Source organism: Belonocnema kinseyi, chromosome 7 (genome assembly GCF_010883055.1).
Source record: "Belonocnema kinseyi isolate 2016_QV_RU_SX_M_011 chromosome 7, B_treatae_v1, whole genome shotgun sequence".
NCBI lineage: Eukaryota > Metazoa > Arthropoda > Insecta > Hymenoptera > Cynipidae > Belonocnema > Belonocnema kinseyi.
In genome coordinates this window covers 92,868,235-92,881,178 of record NC_046663.1, presented here as the reverse complement: position 1 = coordinate 92,881,178, position 12,944 = coordinate 92,868,235, and the positions used below count along the sequence as shown (strand labels likewise).

At 28.8% G+C, this 12,944-nt stretch overlaps 1 protein-coding gene across 1 annotated transcript in view; it reads right to left on the bottom strand.

Annotated features, from left to right (window-relative positions):
* Positions 1-12,944, bottom strand: part of LOC117175927 (UNC93-like protein) — a 203,914-nt gene that overhangs the window by 82,668 nt on the left and 108,302 nt on the right. The gene's annotated exons all lie outside the window — the stretch shown is intronic.

Below are 12,944 nucleotides of genomic sequence, written 5' to 3'. Positions count from 1 at the left end.
CCCAAAGTTTACTTCTATCTACCTTGTCAAAAGCTTTTTCTAGGTCAACAAATGCACCGAAAACTTTTTTTCCTACTCTCAAACTTTTTTCTGTTATTTGCCGTAAGCTAAATATTTGATCAAATAAATTTCAAAATAATGCCAGTGATGCAAATTTTCACTTCAAAAACATGTCGACAACTGTGAAGGATCAACCCTTGCCTGATATCAACCTATTTAACATAACTTTAACCAACAGAACCTGACCTCACCTAACCTGAATTAACAGAAATTTATTGAACTACACGTAAAGCTCTGGAAGCATATTTTCCCAGTAGCAAATGTGTGCTACATCGAATGGGTCAACTCGAGTCTAACCTAGAAATAAATCTAACCTAGCCTAACCAAACCTAACCTAACCTCACGAAACACAATTAAACTGATTGTGTTGTCCCGTTGTGTTTGTGGTACCGTTTGAATCAGCTTGGGCTTAACCTGCAAAAAGGTCAGACCTATCCTAACCTAAAAAAACTTGACCTAACCTAACCTAACCTAACTTCACGTAACACAATTAAACTCATTGTGTTGTCCCGTTGTGTTTGCGGTACCGTTTCATTCAGCTTCGGCTTAACCTACATAGAGGTTTAACCTATCCTAACCTAACAAAACCTAACCTAACCTAACCTAGCCGAATGAAATTCAACCACACGTGTAGCTTTGTAAGTGTACGGTTCTCAGTCTCAAATGTGTGCTATATTTAATAGGTTAACTCGATCTTAACCTACAAATGAATCTAACTTAACAGAACTTAACGAAATTTTGCTTAACGCAACACAACTTAGCTTAAGTGTTCCCTTTGTAACACAATAAAATTCATTGCACTGTACTACAGGTGGTTAAAAATTCAGACGCACATTACTCATTTGAAGAAACTTAGAACTACAAGTAGAATTGACCCCATTTCAATTAACCTGACAATGTTTATATCAATTAAAATGTAGAACTGTAACTTAAACATTCAAATAAATAAGAGTTTTATTCAAAAAATTTTTCTCTCTGCTTTTCTTAGACTTAAGAGATATATTTATACTATCGTTCGTGTCAGGTTTTGTTAGGTTGGGATAGGTTAAACTTCTATGTAGATTAAGCCGAAGCTGAATGAAACGGTACCGCAAACACAACGGGACAACACAATGAGTTTAATTGTGTTACGTTAAGTTAGGTTAGGTTAGGCTAGGTTAGGTTTATTTTTTAGGTTAGACTCGAGTTGACCCATTCGATGTAGCACACATTTGCTACTGGGAAAATATGCTTCCAGAGCTTTACGTGTAGTTCAATAAATTTCTGTTAATTCAGGTTAGGTGAGGTCAGGTTATGTTGGGTAAAGTTATGTTAAATAGATTGATATCAGGCAAGGGTTGATCCTTCACAGTTGTCGACATGTTTTTGAAGTGAAAATTTGCATCACTGGCATTATTTTGAAATCTCTTTGCCTCGGAGCATGTTTCAGTCATTTTTTGAGGTTATGGGTCAACCATGACGTGATGGGTGATTTTTGATACCGAATTTGAATTCAGCGCCCCAAAATCCATAGGAATACGTGTGTCTTGTTATCAGATCCGCACACTTTTTTTTGTGTGGCTGTGTTATTGAATGCCATATGTTAATGTTGCAATTGTTATTGGTATATTTTTATACTCTTTCTTTAATACGCATTTTACTTATCATAAAATCCCTGTTTTTGCACAATTTTAGGTTATGTTAGCATTTACACCGGAAATCGGAATTTTTGCTAAACATGATTAGATTTCAATGTTTAAACATTTTTCAAGAATTTACGTTTTTCGGGTTTGTTACCGTTTCTTACCTGAAATTGATGTTTAAATTAAACACAAAAATCGTTAGATTTTAAAGGTTCATATTTTTAAAACAATTTTAGGCTATATCAGCTCTTTACTCTAAAAATTGGTATTTTAGAACAAAAATCATTATAGTACAAACAAAATCTTCCATTTTTGGCAGTTTCAAGTCATATTGACGTTTTTTTAAAAGAAATCGGTGATTTTAAACATATATTATTATATTTGGAAGAAGATTCATAATTTTTTGACAAATTTAGGTCACGTTAGCGTTTTACATCGTAAATTGATATTTTCAAACAAAAATCATTATAATTAAAACAAGATTTTAGGTCTATTTACATTTTTTGATTGTGCTAGTGTTTTAGTTGAAATTTTGTATTATTAATAGCAACAAATTATATTTCAAAGAAGATTATCGTTTTTTGGAACCATTTTTTATGTTATGTTAATGTTTTACGTTCAAAATTCTATTTTAAATATATAAAAAACTTAAGGTTTTTTAGGTTATTATTCTGATGAAAATCATTAGATTTCCGAGGAAATTAACATTTGTTGAACAATTTTAGATTATGCTCGTGTTTTTAACAGAAAATAAGCAAAGATTTCAAACAATAATGCGGTTCCAAATAACGAAAATTATTTTCTTCGAAACAAGAAGCATTAGGTTCAAACGAAGATTCACAATCGTAAACAATATTTTGTTATGTCAGTGTTTTCTGTTTAAAATGGTTATTGTTCATAAAAATCATTAGATTTCAAGGAATATTTAAAATATTTGAACAATAATATGTTATGTTAGCGATTTTCATTGGAAATTGGTTATTTTGAACAGAAATCATTTGAATTTAAAAATTAAAATTACAATTTTGAACAACTTCAGGTTATTTTAGTGTTTTTCCTCGAAATTGTTCTTTTTAACGTAAATGCAACGGTTTCATTGTCTGCGCATAATATTACACATTAATTATAAACATAAGGTATACATTTTACTCACTTATTAAATATTATTAAAAATATTAATTTTATATTTTAACTTCAAAATTGCATGAGTCAAAAAACAACAATAATTGCAGGCCCACCGCGCGTTTTTTTCTAGTTTCAGTTTTTTAGCAATTTTTTTTAGATTGCGTGGGCCAATAAACAACAAATATCGCGCACCAAAGGCGCGTGTTTTTTCTATTTTTTCTAGTTTCAGTTTGTTTTTACAGATTTTTTATATTTAAAAAATCAAATAAACAAATTTTAATGTATCTTTTTGTGCATAAGGTTGCAAGAATTTATCCTAGCTTCAATAAAACTCGAAGAGAACTCGCTCTCCGTTTTTCCGAGACAACCTTGCAAGGCTGTTAAGCGAACGGCATTTCGTTCTTTCGCAAGAACCTCGAGAGGAGAGGCAACCGCAAGTGGAGCTATACTGATGAACATTATTTTCGCATTCAGTTTCATCGAGTTTACAATTTTTCATATCTCGTTGAACTTTATTTCACCCTTGAATGATATAAATTACGTTTTATTTCTTTTATTCAATTTTTCTTCTTCATAACACAATTTTTCTTTTCCCACATGCAATATTTTATTATGTGTATAATAGGTAGAAAGCGATTTTTGCTAAAATAATTCTTTTAGTGGACAGAATTCTGAGAAAATTAAAAAAAAAAGAACCTTCTCTTTTCAGTAGGTGAAGGGTTATGATTCTCCAATGTCACTGGTTTTTTCGTGGATGAAAAATTTTAATCTGAAGTTTGCATCTGTACTTTGGAACCGGTTAATTTTACAAAAAGATGTTCTGTATTTAAATTAATGTAGATATAATTTCCAGTAATTCTAAAAAAACAATTATCTAGCTCCAATAGGTCATGAGATATGACCTCCCAAAGTTGACCATTTTTTTACCCATTTATCAGGATTAAGTACTCTGGTTCAGTTTTTTTTTAAATAGCTCTTTTCTGAATAAAACAAAGGCAATGAAGCCGAAAAAAAAGTTGTAGAGCAGGAAATTTTGCGTAAATAAGAAGAAAATTAATCATCTAGCTATATAATAGGTCACAAGTTATGACCATGGAAATTCGATCCATTCTGTTCGGAAAAATCTGTCTTCTGACAAAATTAATAAAAAAAATTTTTTTTACTAATGCTATTCACATTGTAATTTTGTGCACATTTTACCAAATCTACCTCCAGAAGATCTGCTTATTATCTTACCGGAAAACAAAAAGAAATTCAAGGACTTTAAAAATCGTTATTTGTTTTTTAATGCCCTTATTTTCAAAATTTAATAATAATTTGTTCGTGCGTGAAAAATAGTTAATTTTATAACTTTGTTGATTAATAACGAATAAACAAATAAAATACATCACATGTGCACAAAACTTATAGGGTGGAGAGTAATATTTAAAAAATTGTTACATCTTCCAGCACCGACAGCTTCTTGTGAATAAAAAAGTTCAAAGTTTTATGATTATAAATCGTGCCCTATAAGAACTAGCGAATTAATTTACGCAAAATTAACACGGGGATTTGCCCTGATAAATGGATGAAAAATTGTAAACTTTGGGAGATTATAACTTACGACACCTATTGGGGCTAGATCATTTGTTTTGATTAGAAATTACTGGAAATTACGTCTACTTTAATTAATATACAGAACATTTTTTTTTGTAAAATTAAGAGACTCTATACAGAATCATAACTGAAGAACTATTGTTTTAATTTTCTCAAGATCTGATCAAGTTTAATTTTTCTGTTACAAATATGGTTCTAAAATGTGATTGGAAGAGTCAATCTATGCAATAACGATTTTTAGAACTTTTTACAAAAATATTTGCTGGTCGCATAGTAGGGATTTCTAGTAAATTTGGAATTTGCATCAGGACCACTAAATAAACTTTTTTATCAAAAAAATGTGCTCTACTTAATTAAAATGGTAAAAACACCTTTTCCATACGATTTTCCTAAACTACAATCTAGTGATTTAATTGAAATTGGAAAACCACCGAAATTTAAACTCATCGAATTGAACAGTAAGAAGGAAACCTTGAATCGATGAGAATATGGCGCACAATATAATGGACGATACTTGCGTAATAACACGTTGCATTTACATTTTACATACTACATGCATGTTGATTTCATACATGTACAGTGTACGCGCAAGGTTGATAAAATCAGAAAAAAATCAGCTGATTAAGAATCTGATTCAATTACAGTATACATTTTTGTATTTACCTCACAGTTCGAGCAAACATTTAACAAATACGCCACACTGTCAGAGAGAGGTGGGGGGGGGGGGGGGGGGGGGGGGGGGGTAACAGGGTTTGCGACCCTTTTTGATTTAGGGGGAACATGATCTTTTTGATTAAAAATTTAACAATTTTGTCCCGTATCTTTTTCTGTCTTGATTAAAAAATGTTTCCTGGTTGAACAATTTAACTATTTTATTGAAAATGTCCTTTTTGATTAATATATGTATCTTTTTATATAGAAATATAATCTCTTTTAGTTAAATTTAACTGTTATTGCTTCCAGATAAAATCTTTTATGGCTGAGATATCAAATATTTTGCGAAAATTGAACTATGTTGTTAAAAATTGACATGTTTTGTTGAACAGTTAACTTTTTTATTAAAAATTCATCTTTTTGACTTGAACATTCAACTGTTTGGTTGAAAGGGCAATTGTTCAGCGTTAAAATGAAAATTTTTTTTATTCGACCATTTTGTTAAAAATTCAACTGTCTTCTAAAATATTTGTATTTTTGGCTTAAAGATCCTATTTGATTAAAAATAAAACTTTTGTATCTAAAATTTAACTATCTTCTTGTATGTAATAGTTTGGTCTAAAATGATTTTTTTTTCTGAAGTTAAAACTAATTTGTAAAAAAATCATATTTCTTCGTTGAAAATTCATCTTTTCGGGTTGAAAAATCAATTCTTTTCTAAAACATTCGATTTTTTGCAGGAAAACTCCACTTTCGGGGAAAATTGATCTTTTTTGGTTTAAATGATATTTTGTGGCTGAAAATTTAACTATTTTGTTGAAATGCCATATTTTCGTACATTTATTAACGAGGTTCAGCCACAAATCTACTTTCTCAGTCCTCCAGCTGTTGGGCGATTACACGACCTCAATAATTTAGAACCGTCCATAAAAACATATTGTATATGAGGAACGTTCCCTTATCCTTTGAAATTGGAACTCATAAATAAATATTATTAAGCTTGAACCCACATTATAGCACTAAAACGAGTTTCAGAAGTGACCTTTTAAGCAAAAAATTAATCAAAAAGTTTCATGAAGTTAAGAATCTGAAGTGATTTTTAAATTGCAAATCTAAAAAATTTAAAATTAGATGATTTCAAATTCAAGGAATCATATACAATTTACGAAGTGTTACTTTGAACGATTTTAATAAGAAATAATTAACTGTCTACTGTTACGGATTTTTTCATAATTACTAGATCTAGCGCTATACTTGACCGATTAGCTCTACGGAAAATTCCAATTTTCACCATTATAATCTGAAAATATTTAATTTTTAAAGTTTTGAAATTGTCCAATTTTCAACATTTTAATCTGAAGTCATTCAATTTCGAGATTCTTTAATCCAAAATAAAATGTTTCAATTTTTAAGCTTTGAATAAGAAATAATACAATTTCAACTCCTTTCTTGTGAAATTGTCCAATTTTCAAAAATTGTAGTAATTATTAATTATTCTGTTTCAAAAAATTGTTAAACTGAATATTAAAAAATTTGGTTAATAATGAATTGTTAACTTGGTATAAGATTTTTGTATAATTCGACCCCCCCACTTTTTCTCAAATTTCCACGTTTTGAGACCCCCTGAATCCGAAATACAGGTTTTTACGAATGCGTCTGTCTGTCTGTTTGTATTTATATATGTCTGTCTGTTTCCATAATAACTTTTGAAAAAAAAAATCTATTAGATTGGTCTTTGGCACAATTGTTTAGTGTCCTAAACTAAAGGTCAAGTTCGTTAGCCAGCAATTTTGGATAAAAATTCAAAAAGTGGGCACATTTTTAATATTTTCGAGACCACTTTTGACAAAAGTTAAAAATTCTCTGTGCGGTTCTTGATAGTATTGAAAAAGCCGAACAATTTATCATATGACTTTTTTCATAAAACCAAAAATTGCCAGTTATAGCATTCACAAAATTCCAAAATGCACACGAAAATGAACATTTTAAGCCAAATAACGAACGATATGAAAAAAAGTCAAGATGAGATAAATGTTGCTTTTTAAATGCCCTACAAGATTTTCATAAAATCTTTTGGAATTTTCTTGAAAAATCAAAAATTCAATTTTGACAGCATACAAAATAATGAAAAATCAAAAAATGACATTTTTCGGCAAAACTATGCAACATACACTAAAATATGAAATGACAAAAATTGTGAATTTGAAAAAGATCTACAAATTTGTTATGAATCACTTTTTTATAGTTTGCGTAGTTTTAGTTTTAAGCATGAAAAACATCATTAACAGTATAACAAAAATCTGCCCGCAAAAAAAATATCTACGGAGTAATATCTTTGATTCATAATTACCCCAGTTGGCGGTATATTGCTTTCTCATAGAGGAAGGATTGTAATGACCTACATTTTTCTATCTAATTATTTGACATATTTCGATGTAATTAGTCCCCAAGTCTCGAAAATCCAGGTCTAGCGAGATTTCCAGCTAGATCGACCATTTGGAAGTGGTTTCTTTTTTGTATAGTGGTTAGAATATGTTTGCTTCGTTGATATGAAAAAAAGTTGTTTGATGTTGAAATTACAATAATACTATATGTAGTGTATTTGTACGCATCATCGAGATGCATTGATCGACCAATTTTCGAAACTTTGATTTCCTACCAGTATCGATTTATCAAGATAAAAAACAATGTTTCATTCTGTTTATATGAGAAAAACTGTTTTTCTATTCAAAATAAAATAATACTATATGTACTGTATTTGTTCGCGTATTCGGTATGCATCGGTGGAACCTCTTATACTAGCAATACCTATTTACGAAGTTTAAAAAAAATTGGTCCATTATGTTTATAAGAGAAAATGTTTATTCGTACTAGAACGACTATAGTACTATATCTGATATGTGTAATGTATATAAAATATCTATTCGCATCTTCGAGATGCATTTATTGAAAAATTGAAGAACCTTTCATTACCCACCATAAGTTACCAATATCTTTTTTTGAATCTATAATAAAATTATTTACCTTGTTTATAAGGCGATTTATTTTTTGATAAAGAGAATATAACAGAACTGTTACATTTTTTATATACAGAAAACTTTTCTTTCAATTAGGAATATAACACTATCTTAATTTTAAAATTAGTTCATTGTGACGGAACAGATCAAATGACATTTTTATGGGCTCTCTAATTGTAAATAAGATTTTCTGTAAGATATTATCGTATGCTTAAAAATATTAAAAGTATCCAGTTTTTTTCGTTTTTAAAGAAAAACCTCTTTTAAAGAAGAAAATTTATTTCATATCTACGCACACAAGTACTTTGCAGAGGAAGTATTTTTAATGTTAGGAACTAAAAATCCATACAAAATTTCTTGCTAGTTTATCAATAATATAATATAATTCTTAAATATAATTAAATATTGACATTCAACTACTATTATGATTTGCAATATTTAAATACAATCATAAAGATGAATCTTGTTGTTTCTGTTTTCAATCAAAAAGAGATATTGGATAAATTATTTCATTTGATTGTAGTTCAGTTTATTCGAAGACGCAAAACAAAGATTAGAATCTCATGACAATAGTGATAGACATTAATTTAAATCTTGTATCCTGATTCACCAATCACCCCGGCAAAATAATTATTTGCAAATGTGGATGTAAACTAGGGTGGTTCAAGCTTTTTTTCTTCGAACTTTCATGTATGAAAAATAATGCTATTTACAGGTGGCGCAAGCACCATGAAGTTTACACGTATTTACCATAAGAAAAAAATACGTTTTTGTGAATTTTATTCAGAATATGTAGACTTAGCTGAATCGAGTTGAAACTCATAATTTATCATGAAAATTAGCCACTGAACATAATAAGATGTTACTTTTTAAATATAACATCCATTAGTCTGCTTTATAGGATACCAAAAAAACCGATTATAGAAAATATAAAATAGATCAAATAAAAAATAAAAGCAAAGTCGCAGTTTTTTCCAACATTTTCCACTTTCTTTCCAATTTCCAATTATAGTGAGGTAATACTTAATCAATTTTTACAAAAATTATTGTTCTAAAGATTTATTATCATTATTAATAATATTCTCTTAGAATAATGTTAGAAAATTACAGTTTTTCCAAACTTTTCGACTTTTTGTCCAATTTTTAATTAGAGTTAGGTAAACAATTTAAAGTTAAGAAAATAAATTAGTTTTGCTTAAACGATTTGTTGTTATTTTAAATAATATTATCTTTGAATAAAGTTAGGAAGTTGCGGTTTTCTTTGAAATATTCAACTTTTTGTCCAGTCTTCACTTATAGTTTGTTAATATTTATTCAAATTGAACAAACATAATTGTTTAAACAAATAATTATTGTTAAAAATTATCTTCTATAGTAATGCTAAATAGTTTCGGTTTTTTGTGAAATGTTCAACTTTTCAACCTTTCACTTACTTAATAAAGTAATAAATAATGCATGTTAAAAACATGATCATTGAAAAAACTTATTACTTAGCGAGTTTACATTAATGCAAATTAGTAACAAATAATAAATATTAACTTAAATATAAAAAAAAGTTGTCAGTAACTGCTTCAAGGAAAATTTATATAAAATATGATCCAATATTTCAAATATCTGTTTTATTTCTGAAAAATATATTCACAAAAAAGAAAGACATTGTTTAAAAATGTGATTCTCTCTAATGTTTATTTATTATTTTTTTAAACAAAAAAGGCAAATCAGAGTTAAAAATTTGAGAAAAAACCGCAACTTTCTAGCGCTCACCTAAGAGAAGATGTTTACAAGAAATTTTAAATTGTCTAAACAACTGTTTTTATTAATTTGCAATAATTATTAACTGACCAAATGAAAAATGAAAAAAAGTTTGAAATTTCAGAAAAAATCACAACTTTCTAGTATTAATATAGAAAAATATAGCTATAAGCAATAATAATTTATTTAAACATTCTTTTTGCTAAATTGAATAAAATATTAACTAACTTTAAGTGAAAAGTGAACAAAAAGTTGAAAATTTAAGAAAAAACGCAATTTCTAGCATTATTCAAAGAGAATGTTATTAACAATAATAATAAATAGTTTTCAAAATTACTTTTGTTAGCAATAATTAACTATTACCTCACTCTAATTGAAAATTGGACTGGAAGTGGAAATTTTTTGGAAACAAATGCGACTTTCTATCCCTATTCGAAGTTAAAACTGCTAAGAGCAATATTAAATTGTTTTAACAATTTATTTAAACATTCAATTATCAGTATAAAGTAGTATTTTATGTTTTAGAAATAACTCGAATTTCAAAACTTGCAAAATAATCATAATTAGGGTCAAAAACTCGAAAAATTGATTTTTTCACTAATGATTTTGTTTTCGATACCGCATAAAACAGACTTATGGGGATTATATTTAAATGTAATATTTTATTCGTATTCTTTGACTAATTATGAACAGAAATGTTGAGTTTCAACTCGATTGAACTAATATTGGCGATTCTGAATACAAGTAACAAAACGTTTTTTTTTTCTTATGGGAAATACGTGTTAGGCTTCATAATTTGTTTCTTTGTCATAAAAAAAATCTTTGTGTGGATTCGAGCAATTTTCGGGCAACATTAACATAAATTCAAAGAAAAAAAATTTCCAATGCATTTTTTGACCACCCTGTGTACACCGTGATTCTTTTACAGGACTGGCTCCTTCACCTCGAGAGTTTACAATGTCCTATGCGCTATATACGCATGCTAATTAAATTATGAAGGCGAGTCACGTTTGGTTGGTTTTCCATATGAAGTCGTACGCGCGCACTTAAATGTACCTCATATTAAAGAACCGTGGTTTTCCACCTGTCGGAATACATTCAAAGAATACCCTACTCATGTCGAAGATATTGCGCTGGTCAGGCAGCTTCTTTCTGCCAGAATCCAAATGACGTCTTCTGTTGTCGCCACACAAAGTACCGGCTTTATTAACCAGTTAAATGTGTCGAATCACTAATCAGAAAGAATCGCCTTGAAAATCCCTGAGAAATTTAAGGGAATTGTCTGGCTAGACAACAAAAAAATTTAGGGATGTGCTTTCTAAATTTGAATCAGTTAAAACTCACTATAAATCAGTCCAATGTTACTTGAAATGAGTGCCCCTGCTGAAAATTTTTGATAAGATTTGATTTTAAAAAAATACCGCCAAACAGGGTCATTTCTGAAATGCAGGGTAAATTCAGACATTCCTAAATTGATAGTTCAAATTAGTGGGTTTAAACCAAAATCTAGAACCAGTGAAACACGAAAAAATGATTTTTCAACCTAATCGTTGAATTTTTAACAAACAAACAGAATTAATTTCAGACAAACAATTCCTTTCAAGAAAGAATTAACTTGAGCCACAAAATGTTGAATTTTCTTTTCCTTCAATAACTTTACTACTTAGAAAGATTATCTTTCAATAAAAAAGATGAATTTAAGAAAATAGTTAAATTTTTGAGAAAATAATTAAATTTTAAACATGACAGTTGCGTTTTTATTGAAATAGTTGAATTTTCAACTAAAATGATCCAAAAAGGTGCATTTTCAAGAAAACATTTACTTTTTGCAGCCAAATTCTACATTTAAAGTTTCAAAAAATTAATTTTCAACAACAAAAGAAAAACAGATTTTGAACCAAAAATATTTCAATTTAAATAAAACATAGTAAAACTTAAAAAAAGGACAAATTTTCAAGAAACTAGTTAATTTTTTAACTAGGACACGAATTTTCAGTTAAGAAAATTAATTTTCAACAACAAAAAACGACCTTCAAAAATTTTCAGTACTTCGACCTTCAGTAAATAAAATGAATTTTTAACAAAGTAGATTAAATTTCAACAAAGAAGTTGAATTTTTTATCCAAAAGAGATGAATTCTTAAAGATGAATTAATTAGTTGAGCTATCAACTGAAAACGATCAATTTTCAACCTAAAAATGTATCAGTTAAAATATATACTTGAAAAAAGAATTGCGAACATAATGGTTAAATTTTATTAACATAGGTGGCATTAATGCGAAAAACGAGAGAATAGGTTTTTATAATTGTTTCAGAAGTAAACAAATTCTAACTCATTCATTTGTAAAGACTAGCGTGATTTTACGTGGGAAACATTCAAGTTTCAACCTCCACAATCTAAATAAGTGAAATTGCACTAGGAATCGCGAGTGTGTATCTCACCGGGAAATCGGGAAAACCAGGAAATGAGCTTCAATTTAATTCAGTGCACGGGATCAAAATCAACGTTTAGGACTACGAAAAAACACAATGAAAGGAAGAAATTCTTTTCTAAATGAAAAAACGCGTAACTGAACCTGTAAAGCTATAAATCGTTTTTGTAATTTAATTAAAGGGTTGCATCAGTTGCAGTTATCGGCTCCTTAATCAATAGACCGAGAGAAAAATGTCATTGCCACGAAAAATATCCGCCAGGAATAAAACATGAATTATTCATGAATAAATAGAAAAATGATTCAATCAAATCTGCAGAAAAAAATAGCAATAGTCTATCAATGAAAAAAATTAGTTCAGTTTCTCGAATTCTGTCCTTTTAAATACGAGTATATCTAATGAAAACAAGATTTACTGTAAACCTTTTGATTGACTTTTCTAAATGATGTAATTGCTAACAAAGTCCTTATCAACGATATATATGACAAAACTGTATATGCATTAGGTAAATTACAGTTTTTTGTAAATCTTCTTAATTGTTATACGGTACGATATGAAAAGTGAATTTAAATTGTAGAGCACTATAATTACGAGGGTAGTTCAATAAGTCCTTAGAATGACCAACAGATGGCGCGCGAATCGCTCCAAATCATCTGTTTTCAGTCAGCACCACTCCCGACTAGAT